This window comes from Lissotriton helveticus, chromosome 3_1 (assembly GCF_964261635.1).
Source record: "Lissotriton helveticus chromosome 3_1, aLisHel1.1, whole genome shotgun sequence".
Lineage (NCBI taxonomy): Eukaryota > Metazoa > Chordata > Amphibia > Caudata > Salamandridae > Lissotriton > Lissotriton helveticus.
Genome location: NC_136061.1, coordinates 1,925,553,182 through 1,925,567,120, shown reverse-complemented (window position 1 = coordinate 1,925,567,120; position 13,939 = coordinate 1,925,553,182).

Below are 13,939 nucleotides of genomic sequence, written 5' to 3'. Positions count from 1 at the left end.
CATGTGGAATGCTAACATGGATATACAGTTTGTGGCTGATAACTGTATGGCTGTGGCTCGGTATGTGACATCTTACATCACCAAAAAAGAAAAGACAGAATTGAAGGATATGTGGGAGGACATTTCCCATGAAAAGAGCCTCAGCAAGAAGTTGTACAGTTTCAGTCTGAAGATGTTGTCACATCGAGAAATCGGAGCTTACGAATGTTCTGACCGGTTGTCTTCAGCAAGTCTCTATGCCAAATCCAGGAGTATCGTTTGGGCGAGTCTTGGTCTTGCTGCAACGCGTAATCGAGTTCTGAAACCTGTGCGGGAAATTGAGTATTTGGCAGAAAAGGAGCCGAACAGTACCGATATTTTGAAGACCAACATGTTGGATACATATTATCCAAATCGAAGCAGTCACCTCGAGTATGTTTGTCTGTATGAGGTTCTACAAAATTACATATTCAAGAAGGAACATCAAAGAAGATATTGATAAAGGAGTGTATGTTGTAATTGGAAGTGAGGGATGTCTGGTCAAGCAAAGAAAATGCCACTTGGTAAACCATCGAAAATTGAGTGGCGAATCTCCTGAAAAAAAGGAGTTTTTCTATTTAGCACTTTTGCAACTTTTTAAGCCTTGGCGTGCAGAAGAGGAACTGCTTGGAGATTTCCTCTGTTACGAAGACTCTTTCATTGCCGCCAAGGAGACCATAGAATGTCCTGATTTTCCCAAATATCTAGAAATGTTGAATGCAGAAATCGAGCAGGAGGCAACGATTGCAGCCGAGATTGCCAGAGACAGTTCTCAGGACAGTCAGAGTTCTGTTTCATTGAGTCAGGATCCACTAGGAGGACCTGTTATCAAAAATGAAGCTGCCACTGCCATGAATGAAGTGGAAAGAGCCATGGCACATGCTCAGGAGGATGCGGTTAACTTAGAAGACTTGGAAAGACAACTCAACGTTGAGCAAAGGAAAATATATGACGAGGTTACCAACCAAATTGATCATGGATTAAGTCATGAGAAGAAAGAGTGCTCATGTACGTCGTTGAAGCCTGTCCGACTGTACGTGAGTGGAGAAGCGGGAACTGGAAAAAGTTTCCTCATTAAAGCAATTTCATGTTATTTGCAGAAAAGGACTGAGTCATCGCTGTCTTGTGTTGTCACCGCTCCAACTGGACTGGCAGCACATAACATTAAAGGTATTACTTTGCATCGTCTACTGATGCTGCCAGTGGAGCATGATAACAAATTACAATACCACAAGTTATCTGGAGATGCTTGTTGTGAAGTTTCAAGAGTCTTGAGGAAAATGAAACTTCTTATCATTGACGAAGTAAGCATGGTTTCCAATGTCATGCTTGCCTTTGTGCATTTGAGAATGCAAGAAGTTCTTAAAACAGAGTATGATGTGTTATTTGGTGGCAAACACATCATTGTTTTCGGAGATCTTCTGCAGCTGACACCAGTGAAAGGACAACCTGTGTTCAAAATGCTCACGCATGAAGATACCAGGAAGTGCCTAGGGAGCATTGGCAACGTCAATATATGGTTAAACTTCAATTATGCTGAACTGCATGAAAATATGCGTCAGGCGAAGGATGAAGATTACAAGAATATTCTACAAGATGTTAGAATTGGAAAAGTGACCGAGCATGGGAAAGAAGGTTTACATGCACGATTACTGTCAAATTTATATCCAGAACAAGACGTTGTGCCTGAGAATATTTTTCAGAAAATTACTGAGAAGAAATCTGGAATATGTTTGATGCCAACTCTTGCAGAATGTGCCATCTTCAACAACAAAATGTTGTATTTAGAAAACCAAGAGATTGTGAAACTGGAAGCTATTGACAGAGTAGAGCATATGGGATCAACAATTATTTTGTCTGAGAATTTGAAAACAAAATTGGATTCATTAGAGAAGAGTATATCTAAAACTGCGGGTTTTGAAAAGACTCTGAATGTGTGCTTAAATTGCCGTATAATTTTAAGAAGGAATTTACATGTTGAAAGAGGTCTGGTAAATGGATCAATGGGTAATGTTGTTGATTTTGTGAAATACAGAAATAGAGATGGAATTGAATTTTTAAAAATTAAATTTGATGGCATTGAGGAAGTACAGCTAATTGGTTGTTGTTCTGCTAGATTTTTGCTTGTAAAAGACTTATATGTTCGCCGTAAGCAGTTTCCTGTTTGCTTGGCATATGCGGTGACAATCCATAAATCGCAAGGTTTAAGTGTAGACAGTGCATTGGTGAATATTGGCAGTTCTGTGTTCAAGGAGGGTATGGCATATGTGGCATTGTCACGAGTTAGAACTTTATCGGGATTGTACTTGATTGAGTGTGATGTCACAAACATTTGTGTGGATCTAGATTGTGTTAAGGAATACAATAGGTTAAGAAGAGAGTATGCGCCACATTTGCCTCAATATCCTTTGTTTGAGAAACGTGTGGTAGGCCGGAAACGAAGAAATGTGACCAATACTAGGGAGGTTGTAGCAAAAAGACGAAAAGTCGATGAACCTGAAATTATAAGCAGAAACAAAAAGGATTCTGTTGAAGATGTTGTTGGTTTTCAATTTGAAAACAGTTCTGGTGTCAACTGCTATGCTAATGTAGTGGTTAATGTTTTGTTTTCTCTAGAAAATGTAAAAGAAGAGATTGTGGTCTATTCGGATCAGAGATTTTGCAGTTTGTTGAATTCTGTGTTAGAGAAATGTAGCACTGATAGAACAAAAATAGAAAGTGTGTCTGAAATTCGAAATCTGTTAGACAGATGTTCAGGTCAAACACAATTCTCTCAAAATATTCAGCAAGATTGTCAGGAGTTTTTAATGTATATGCTTGATGTATTGCATGCTGAAGGTGTAGATGTAGATCACCTGTTTGGGCTTTCTTATCAATGGCAGCATGACTGCGAGAACTGTGAGGTATCAAGTACTACTAGTGTTGACTCAGAAAGATTTATATATTTAACTTTGCCAGACAGTAAATCAGTGTCCTTTAATAAGCTAGTAAAAGCAGCTGATCACAACATGGAGTGTAGCCAATGTAAGTCTGAAATGTTATCAACATTATTTATACGAACATATGGCCAGTATGTCATTTTAATGTTCCAACGATGTAGGCCTGATGGAACAAAATTGACAACTTTAATTAAAAATGTTGTGGCTTCATAGTTGTCAATATCAGGAAGGACTTTTGTAACTGCAGCAATTATATATCATGACGGTCCTTCAATAACATCAGGACATTACACAGCTTATTTAAAGTCTAGAAATGGCTGGTCATTCTGCAATGATTCTGTTTTAACTTTTTAAAAAAAATTGCCTTTTGACCTTAAAAATTCTTACCTGGTGTTTTTAAAACCAAAATTTTAGGGAAGGAATCTCAGGATTTGCTCTGAGGAATTTCAAGAGGTTCTAATGGCTCCTACACAATTTGGCCTTGAGGATAAGTGTAGTACAGAGTCAAAAGTTATTTTTGAGTTTTAAATAGTTCCTGGAAAAAAAGAAGGTTTTCTTACAGAAAGTGGTGGGCACGGATTAGTTAAAGGACAACAGAGTATTTCCCAAAGCAAACGGTGTTCTTACCATAACACTTGACGTCATAGAAAAATAACTGCACTTTGAATGAGTTCAGAAAAACTGTTTCTTTTTATAAGCTAATTCAAGCAGCCAATAAAAACATGGAGTAGAGGTAATGTAAGTCTGCAATGCTGTCTAGATTATTTGACCAAACTTTTGGTTATAATGTCATTTTAAAATTCCAACTATATAAACCTGATGAAAGTAAGTCTTCAACTTTAATTACAAATGTTGTGGCTACACAGTCGTTCATTTTAGGAAGAACATTTGTAACTGCATCTATTATATGACATGATGGTCCTTTGACAACATCCGCTTATTACACAGCTTAAAATGTAAAAAAAGCTGGTGTTTCGGAAATGATTCACATTTGACTATGAAAAATGTTGCCTTTTAACTTAAAAATATTCTTACTTTCTGTTTTCAGAAGACAGAATTTAGGGTAGGTAACTGGCCTATAATGATTTTAGGGGTTGATATAATTTTATCTACTGTTTTATATTGCTTTGTGATTAAAAAAGTGACGTAGACAAATAAATAATTGTAGTAGTCATAGAGGTAGTGTAAGTCTGCTTCATAGTAAGCAGTATCAGTGGCATAGGAAATGTAGAACATGAGTGAGCAAGAAGGGTAAGATATTACTAGTCCAGGATTGTGAAAGTGATCTTGAACGTTTTCTTTCTGAAAGTTGCGGAAATACAAAATGACGGGATTTGCTTACAAGAATTCCAAGAGTTATAAATGGCTCTTACATGATTTGGCCTTGTGGAAACGTGTGGTAGAGAGCGAGAAGTCATTTATTGTATGTAACATATTTTTCAAAACGATGGAGGTTTTCTTTCAGAAAGTGGCGGGCTGAAAATAAAAACAGCACAACAGAGTGTAAGCTGTTCATAGGATATCCTTCGACGTCATGGAAAGTAAGTTACTTTTGAGGAGTTTTGATTTCTGATTGGTTATGTTATATGGGTTTTTTAAACACAATCATTTTGATTGTGTTTTTTTTCCCCGCTGTTATATGATGAATACCTTCAAGTCACTGTTTTTAGTGAAATTTGATAAATTCTGAGAACAGCAAAAATAAACCATTTAACATGTATAATTAATTCTGTATTTTTTGTACTTATGATATACATTTAGAAATGTGTAGTAGACATGGAGAAGCTGAGGCTTCTGTAAGTGTCAAAGTTGTTGCATACAGTGCTCACATTCTACATAGTCTTTCATATGATAGACTACATTTCCACAATGAGATACCTAAGCTAAGGAAACACAGGTGATGTGATTGTGGAATGAGCAAAAAAAATTGCACGTTTTTCAATTCTATTACCTGTGTTTCCTAACATTACAAATCACATTGTGTAGATGAGGTTTAGGCCTGTTCCAGGAGACAGAGGAGGTCTGACATTTGTTCAAGAGTGCAGTGGACATGACTCACTTCGTTATTAGACCTGCACATGTATTATCTCCTCTGTACTCTTCAACAACTCTAAATTTCATCTGCAACCCTGAGTAGGCCTCACCTGAAACAAACGTCTGGATAGGACACACCTTATTGCCATCCTGAAACAATCATTTAAAATGTTAGGAACAGTTTTATGATGATTGTGCACCTCTTTTGCGCTGCCATTGCGTCACTTTTGTGAGACAACAGCAGTGCAAAAGATCCACCATGTTCCAAGATAGGCCTCTCTTCATCTGCATCAAGATACTGTTAGTTTAAAATGTATATCTTTAGGACTGTGTAGGGGGCCTGGAGAAGCAGAAGCTTCTGTAAGTGTCAAAGTTGTTGAAAAACTGTTTGTCCTTCAATCTTTTCCCTTGTCTTTTCTAATTTTTAAATACATGTTTTAATATTTTTCAAATGTTTGTTCTATCTTTCACAGATTGAAAGTATAAAAATAACAAGTGACTAAGTTAACGACAACTATAAGGTAAATGTTTTGTACTCTTTTCGTTACATTTCTATCACATTTAAATACTACTAGTTCCACTGCTTCATTTCTTTAACCCTCACTTTCCTGCCTTTGCTACTTCCCTCATTCCTTTCTCTATTACTTACTTACTCTACTCCTTCCACTCCTTTTCTCAGTCTCTCTCTTCTCATAGTTCCTCACTCTTGTTCACTCACTCCGTCTCTATTACTCTTAGTGTCTCTGACTGATCACTCTTTCACTACTTGTTCATTATGCTTTCTCTGTGTAGTTGAAGCACACTAAGGGGCATATTATGAACACAGCCAATAAAATTATTGCTGTTTTTATCGGCTGAAAACTGCTGCAAAAGCGGTTTTAGCGGCAGTTTTCTGCCGCAAAAGTGGCTTTAGCGACACATTTCTGCCGATAAAAGCTGCAAAACTTTTATTGCCTATGTTGATAATATGCCCCTATGTTATTTAGATTTCTTTGCTGTTTCAATTATTCTTTTTCTGTTACTTCTTCTTTTCTGCTTTCTGTTTTTTCTATCTGTTATTCCACATGTTTTAATCTTATTTTGAACATTCACTCACATTCTCTAAGAAACTCTTCTTTGTTATTCTTCTACTCTCCTTTTTTTCTTTCACTTCCTTATCTATTTTGTTTTTCACAATTATATCCTCTTCCATCTTTTCTTCCGTAAATAAATCTATTAAACAGTATCTCTGGTTTAGTCCCTATAGCTGTCTTTCTTTTAACATTACTCTCTGTTTACTTCCCTTATACTTACTCTTCTTTTTTAAAAAAAAAAATGTTTTGGTTCGCTCCCGGTTCGCGTACCGGAGAGCGAACCGGAAAGCGAACCAAAAGAAATAGAGGTTGCCAGAGTGCTAAACATTCTAGCAATTATTTTATAAAGGGGAGGTAGTTCTGAAAAGAACTTTTTTTTAATGTTTTTGTTGTTTTATATTTTTTTTTTATTTTTCTGAACATTTTTAGTTTTTTTTGTATTTTTTGAACAATTTTATGTTTTTTTGGGGTTTTTTGGGGGGGAAACAACGAAAAACAGGCATTGGAAAGGGCTCAATAGGAGCAACATTTTTTTTTATTTTTTGGGGCGTTTTGAGCCCTTGTGGTTTTCAAATGCTCTGTTTATCAAATTAATACTCATATTGCCACATGAGAGTAGGGTACCGCAATATAAACACACTATCTTCATGTGGACAAAGTTGTCTTGAATGTTTGGCACTGTTTCCCGTGCCTCTGGCCCCGACAGAGTTACCTGTGCCGATGTCCTGGCCACAGGAGTTGGTGGGTTGTCCTGGAGGTCACGAATCTCTGCCCTGCTGTAATTTAGTGGATGCCACCTCTGCATGTGACGGTGCATAGTATAGTTGCCGTAACTATACTTCTTATCTGTGCCTCTAGATAAGTCCTCTTTGCATATGAGGCACGTCACATAGCTAGCATTAACTTTTTTTTGTCCTTCAGGAAAAGAAAAAAACTGCCAAATGAAACTATTTTTATGATGAGATATCCGGGGCTCCTCTTGTAAAAACTGTGTTGCCTGTATTTCCTCTTCCTCTTCTTCATCCTCTTCCTCCTCTGTGTTGGGAAGGAACTGTGGAGGTGGTCCTCTCTTCCTATGAGGAGGTGGTGGTGGTGGTGGGGGTGCACCAGCTGCAGCTACTAGTGAAGCCATTTTCCACTCAGCAAAATAGGTCTTCCTTTCACAAAGTTGAAAGTCAGAGTGAGAAAAAAGGTGGGGGCTTTCATCATTTTGGGAAAAAAATAGTTCTAAACCAATGAAAAGTGTTATTTTTAGGTCACATGACCTAGCCTTACATCATTAGGAAACCAAAAGTGAAATGAACCAATTAAAAGTTTTATTAACAAGTCACATGACCTGTTACGCTTATGTTACGCGCTGCGGGACGCGCCCCGGATCGCTTCCGGGGAGCTGCGCTTCGCGCCTCGGTTCGCGCTCCGGAGCACTTCCGGGTGCGCTAACGCGGCGCGTCATAAGACGCATTACGCGGCAACGCGATACGTCGCGCTTTCGCGACGCGCCGCGGATCGCTTCCGGGGAGCTGCGCTTCGCGTCTCGGTTCGCGTACCGGAGCACTTCCGGGTGCGCTAACGCGGCGCGTCATAAGACGCATTACGCGACAACGTGATACGTCGCGCTACCGCGACGCGTCACGATGTTGATTTCTAACGCGGCAGTTGCGCAAACGGAACGTTTACCGGTTCGCGGACCGGGTCGCGGCACCAAATTGAGCTAACCGGAAGCTTCCCGGTTCGCGAACCGGGAGCAAACAAAAAAAAATAATAATAAAAAAAATTATTAATAAACATATAAAATATATTTTTTGATTTAAAGAAGAATACATTTTACAGCTATAGATATTAGCTTTTAAAAAACCAATGAAATTCACTGAAAAAACCATAGGTTATAGACCATATATAGTTAGGAATTAGCATTTACAAAACCTTGAAAATTCACTGAAAAAACCATAGGTTATAGACCATATATAGTTAGGAATTAGCATTTAAAAAACCTTTTTTTACTCACACAAAACCATTGAAATTCCATATATAGTTAGTTGTACTAACTATATATCGCGCACCCGCAATCCACTGCTGATCATGTCACATATTACATCATTCATGACATGGTCAGTGACATCACTAATGACATCACTGATGACATCTCAAATGACATCACTGATGACATCACTGATGACAACATCCAGTGACTGTATGTTTCTGTAAAGTTAAAATATGTCTTACATATTGAAGAATGAGTGGATATATAAGTGTCTGGATGAAGGATTTAGTAGGTGCATGATTGACTGTATGAGTGAGTGAATAAATGTGTGTCACTGAGTGCATGAGTTAGTGACTAAACTGTCTTAATTTGTGCATCATTATGTCTGTTGTTCTGTAAACTGCTGCATGTGTTGATCAGTAGCTATATGAGTAAGTATATGGGTTATTGATTGGTTGCCCAAGTATTTGTATGGGAGACTGAGTGTGTGTGTGTGGGTGGCTGGGAGGTGTATGACTCTGTGCATAGATGTGTGAGCAGTTGATTCACTAGATGTATGGGTTCAAAAGTGCATGTGGAAACACCTGTATGGGCGGTTGACTGAGTGCATTGGTGAGTGAATGGATATCTCAGTGCTACATGTCAAAGTAAGTACATATGTAAAACACAGTACATGTGACAGTTGACATATATAAATAACTGTGCATAAGAGCCAGTGAATGTGTGAGTGGCTGTATTGATCATTGTGAACTTGTATCAGGCATTGTAAAAGAGAGTAAATATGTGTTAGTATATGTTTGAATAAGTAAGGTGTGTATAACTGTATAGTTGAGGAAATGGAGGTGTGATTGATTCTTTGCATGACTGACTAAGTGTGTGAGTAACTCCATGGATGAGTGACAGTCTGTGAGTGTCTGTTTACACTGAGTGTATCTAAGGTTATATTAGAGTCTGAAAAGGTTCATCGTATTATCACATGAATGATGTCATCAGTGATGTGATCAGTAATGTCAAATGAGATGTCATCAGTGATGTCATCAGTGATGTCATTTGAGATGTCATCAGTGATGTCATCAGTGATGTCATTTGAGATGTCATCAGTGATGTCATCAGTGATGTCATTTGAGATGTCATCAGTGATGTCATTAGTGATGTCACTGACCATGTCATGAATGATGTAATATGTGACATGATCAGCAGTGGATTGCGGGTGCGCGATATATAGTTAGTACAACTAACTATATATGGAATTTCAATGGTTTTATGTGAGTAAAAAAAAGGTTTTTTAAATGCTAATTCCTAACTATATATGGTCTATAACCTATGGTTTTTTCAGTGAATATATATATATATATATATATATATATATATATATATATATATATAGATATATCTCACACGAAAAAAGGTTGCCCTTGTGAAGCTGCCTCACAGATGGTTAACATAATCAAATGGTGAAATATGTGCACGACTTGCAACAGACATCAAATCTCTTCCTGATGGCCTTACGCGTGTCGGGCTCTGTCGCCCTTGTTCACAAGCCAGGAAAGCACACACAACACTTTAGCAGTTCACCTGTTTTTAATCATAGTCAAGTCACACTCCTACTATGGGCGTGGTAGGTGTGTTGAGGATTCTGGTAAAGGTAGTTCTACGGTTTCAACCCAAGTGGGCGTGCCGTTAAATGTGCTCACAGTGTTCCAAAATAAAAATTATACCAAGTGGCATGATTCAAATGTCTGCTCCAGACGTGCTCCGCATTAAAAATCCCACCACAGTTCCATCTGCTCCTCGGGTGGCACGTGTACAAGGCCCTCCTGGATCCGCTTTCATGCGGCGGGCAAGCTTCGCGACCGGACCGGCCGCTTAAACATCTCACACGAAAAAAGGTTGCCCTTGCGAAGCTGCCTCACAGATGGTTAACATAATCAAACGGTGAAATCTGTGCACGATTTGCAACAGACATCAAATCTCTTCCTGATGGCCTTACGTGTTTCGGGCTCTGTCGCCCTTGTTCACAAGCCAGGAAAGAACAAACGACACTTTAGCAGTTCACCTGTTTTTAATCATAGTCAAGTCACACGCCCACTATGGGCGTGGTAGGTGTGAAATGTCTTCTCCACAAAATTGGAAATCTATGTTCCACAAAATTCAGCAAGATCCAGGAAGGTTCTAAATCCATCCTTCTTGGCTGGTGCTGGATCAGACTGAATTTAGGTTTAGAATGAATTAGGTTTGATTCCGTCCTCAGTAATAACATATCCCAACCACATACCCCAAACACATGTCCTAAATATGAAACGCTAGTATTAGCAAATGTGTATTTGGAAAATTCGATAGTTAAACCATTCTATCTCAAAATGTTTAATAACTTCTCAATCTCATATCATGCTCTGGCCATCTTTATCAAAAATTACAATGTCATCTTGAAAAAACGCTATACCTTTTCATTTGTGATATAAATGAAACAGTAGTCGCTTAAATACAGAAGCAAGGATGAAAGGCATATGTTTAAACTGGAAATACCCTACTGGAGTTATCAATGCAGTACATTTTCTGAATCTGGTGTAAGAGATATATGGAGGTAAACCGAAGATAAATTCACTGTAGAGTACCACTTAGCACCTCTGCTTAAGGTCAGCAGCTCATTAATTTTGATAGAGGAAACCTGTCAACAATGACATTATTATTTTGTAATTTGCTGCATCTTGCCATTACAAGGGGAGAAATCCATTCAGATGCCTCAGCAGACTCTATAACATCTAAGGAAACCACCATTTCCAACTGTTTTGTTACCTCATCTCTTAGTAAAATAGAAATATTCCTAACTTTGTGCACTTTTGGACAAGAATCACTTTTTAAAATAATCCTGTGTTCAAATCCACAAATTATTCCATTTGTCTGTGAATAGTTCTGGGAATTTCTTTAACACTCATCTTCAATGACCCCCCACATCTGCTACCAAAACTTCACTCTAAGACAAAGTTCAAATATTTGGTTTGTCAAACCAACTGCTAACTGAAGGGCTTTTCTTTGCCACAACTTCCCAATAAGTCTGATTGCTCTTAGCTGAAAAACAACTCTACAGAGTTTGGCCGAATATCATGCCTGAAAACTTTTCCTAGGCAGTGTCTTGGAATACCAGGTCCCAACAATGTGGCATTAGATAACTATCACCTTGCCTTAGCGGTGACATTTGACAAAATTGCACCCTCTAAATTTTCTAGACAGACTTCCTCTAGGCCCCATTCCCACTGGTTCACCAATGACTTACTCTGCTGAAGGCCGGATGTAGGAAAATAGAAAGATGATGGCGAGGCTCAAAGTCTTCAAAGGTTAAATAAGCTTTCATATCTGCTCTGATTGAATACCATGCTCTTATTAGAAAGGCCAGGCGGAGTTTTATTTGTAATCAAATAAACATGCGGGTAACTCTTCCAAAGAGTTGTTCAAGGTGCTCAATGATTAAATCCACCCTCAGGCATATGGTTCTGTTATACTTGCTGTGGTGGTGTGGCTACCCGCCGGTAAAGATGGCCGCAATTTAAGAGAGCTCCAAGGCCACCTGTGAGGAATCCCCTCTAATTTGTACATTATTTTGCCAGCATCGAGAAAATTAGCATTTGGCTGTGGAGCCTTGGCCCACTGCTTGCTATTGGAGCGATTTGGTTCCATCAAAACAAGCAGCTGTAGTAAAGCGGTCCCATTATCCCAGGCATGACATACAATGTCAGGAGAAGGTTCTCCATGTTGCTAGTGCTAGGGGCCATATGAGGCCTATTGAGCCTCAGGAAGCATTTCAAAATACAGAACCTGATTGACAGTTATATTCTTCACAGCCTCATACAATAAAGTATTCTAGAGACAGAACAACGTGTAGTCAAATTTTTCAAATTCCTTTATTCAGTACTTAGAAAGATACCATTAAAGTGCATAACAAATACATACCTACAATTTATATAAAAACAGTTAAAAAAACATTAAAAAATTTCATATGTATGTAATAAGGAAAAAGTACAGTTTATCATTTTCAGGTAATGGGGGTTTCAGTCTGCGTCTGCATTCAAGTGGAGTCTACAGTTATTTCCCTCATGTTCCTCAATTTTATAGCAGATTTAATAAAGCTAATCACACTCAGCAAAGTATGAGGATCTGGTGCCTTTTGCAAAAATAAGATGGCATCTTTGGCGTGCTTAAATTTTCGGTTTTTCAAAATCTTTACTAAAAACTTCTTTCTGGGTTCTGAAAAACGGGGGCATAATAAAACAAAGTGAAGGGTGTCCTGCGGAGACCTAGAGTCGCAGCCGCAGGTACCCTTCGCCTCTACCGTAGATGTGTAACCAGCAGGACTTGCCAATAAATGATGTAACAAATTCAAACGAAACCTGGTCATATAAAATCTTTCCTGCGCATTGTACAGTACAGCCAAATATGGTTCCATTTTAAGATTTGTGGTCATAACTAGGCCATAAGCCGCTACCGAGGGTTTTTTGTATTCAGTAAGCGCCCTCCTATCAGTTGACCATGCTTCAAATGAGTTTTTAAGCAAAGATTTATTCTGTGTGGTCAGCTGCTCTGGGTCAGTGAACATGTTTTTACAGCCAATGCGGACCAAGGTATCCCTGACGTATTTTAACCACGTGATTTGTTCCCATTTGTCCCGGGTTAGGCAGTCCATAATTATCTGTCTACTAAAGCTGGCCTCTGGGTTTGTCCATATCCTGATCCAGGCCATAAGTGGTCGAATCTTGATTTTATCCTCGATATAGGGTTCTCCCAGTTCCAAGTGGGTTATATGTGCCGGGGTACTCTGAGGAACTTTAAGTAGTTTTTTGAAAAATTTATTTTCCTCAGTTTGTATTTGTTGAATGTGATTAATTTTACAACCCCACACTTCTGCTCCATATAGCACTTTTGCGCAGGATACAGCTTTGTATAAGTTTAGTATCTGTTCCAGTGACCACCTACCAAGCCTCCTTCCGTATGCCATTATAGCACCCGTAGAGGCCACCAATTTGGATGCGTGCTTTTCGGCCAGATTTTTAAATTCTAGTTTCTCATCGAAGAGGACGCCAAGGTAAGAAAATGTCTTAACTACTCCCATCTTATGACTACCTATACTATATGAGAAGTTATTTTTTGGATTTCGGCCTGTGGTCATGATGAAAGATTTATCCAGATTGGCTGAAAGGTCCAAAGAATTCATAAAATTTACGAATCCATTAATACGTTTTTGGAGTCCCAGTGGCGTTCGGGCCAGCAACACAGCGTCGTCCGCATAAAGGAGGACTGGTACTGAGCGCTGGCCGATCTTGGGGCAATCCACTTCAAGTTCCATGAGGCTTTTGTCCAGATTGTTTATGTATAAAGAAAATAAAAACGGCGCTAAAATGCAGCCCTGCCGCACTCCACTTGTGCAAGGGAACGGTTCGGTCTTCATCCCTTCGTTACTGTAACGGACTGTAGCCGTGGTCTCCCAATGCAGAGCCTTTAAAATGTCTACTATTTCATAATCCACCCCCATCAAAATCATCACGGCCCATAATTTCTGTCTATTTACACGATCGAAAGCAGCTGAGAGATCCATAAAACCCATATATATGGTTCCGTTGGCTGCAATGGTGTATTTAGCGGTAAGTAAATATAAGTTTAAACATTGGTCTGTGGTGGATCTCCCTTCCCTGAAACCATACTGTACATCAGTTAAAATGTGATGATCCTCTGCCCAAACTTGCAGACGATTTAAAATGGCGCGTCCCATGATTTTTGCCGTAACATCTATCAATGAGATGGGCCGATAACATTGGGGGTCATCCCGACTGCCTTTTTTATAGATGGGGACAATAGTTGCAGAGGACCATGAGCGGGGCAGTCCTGCCACAACTGCCTCGTTC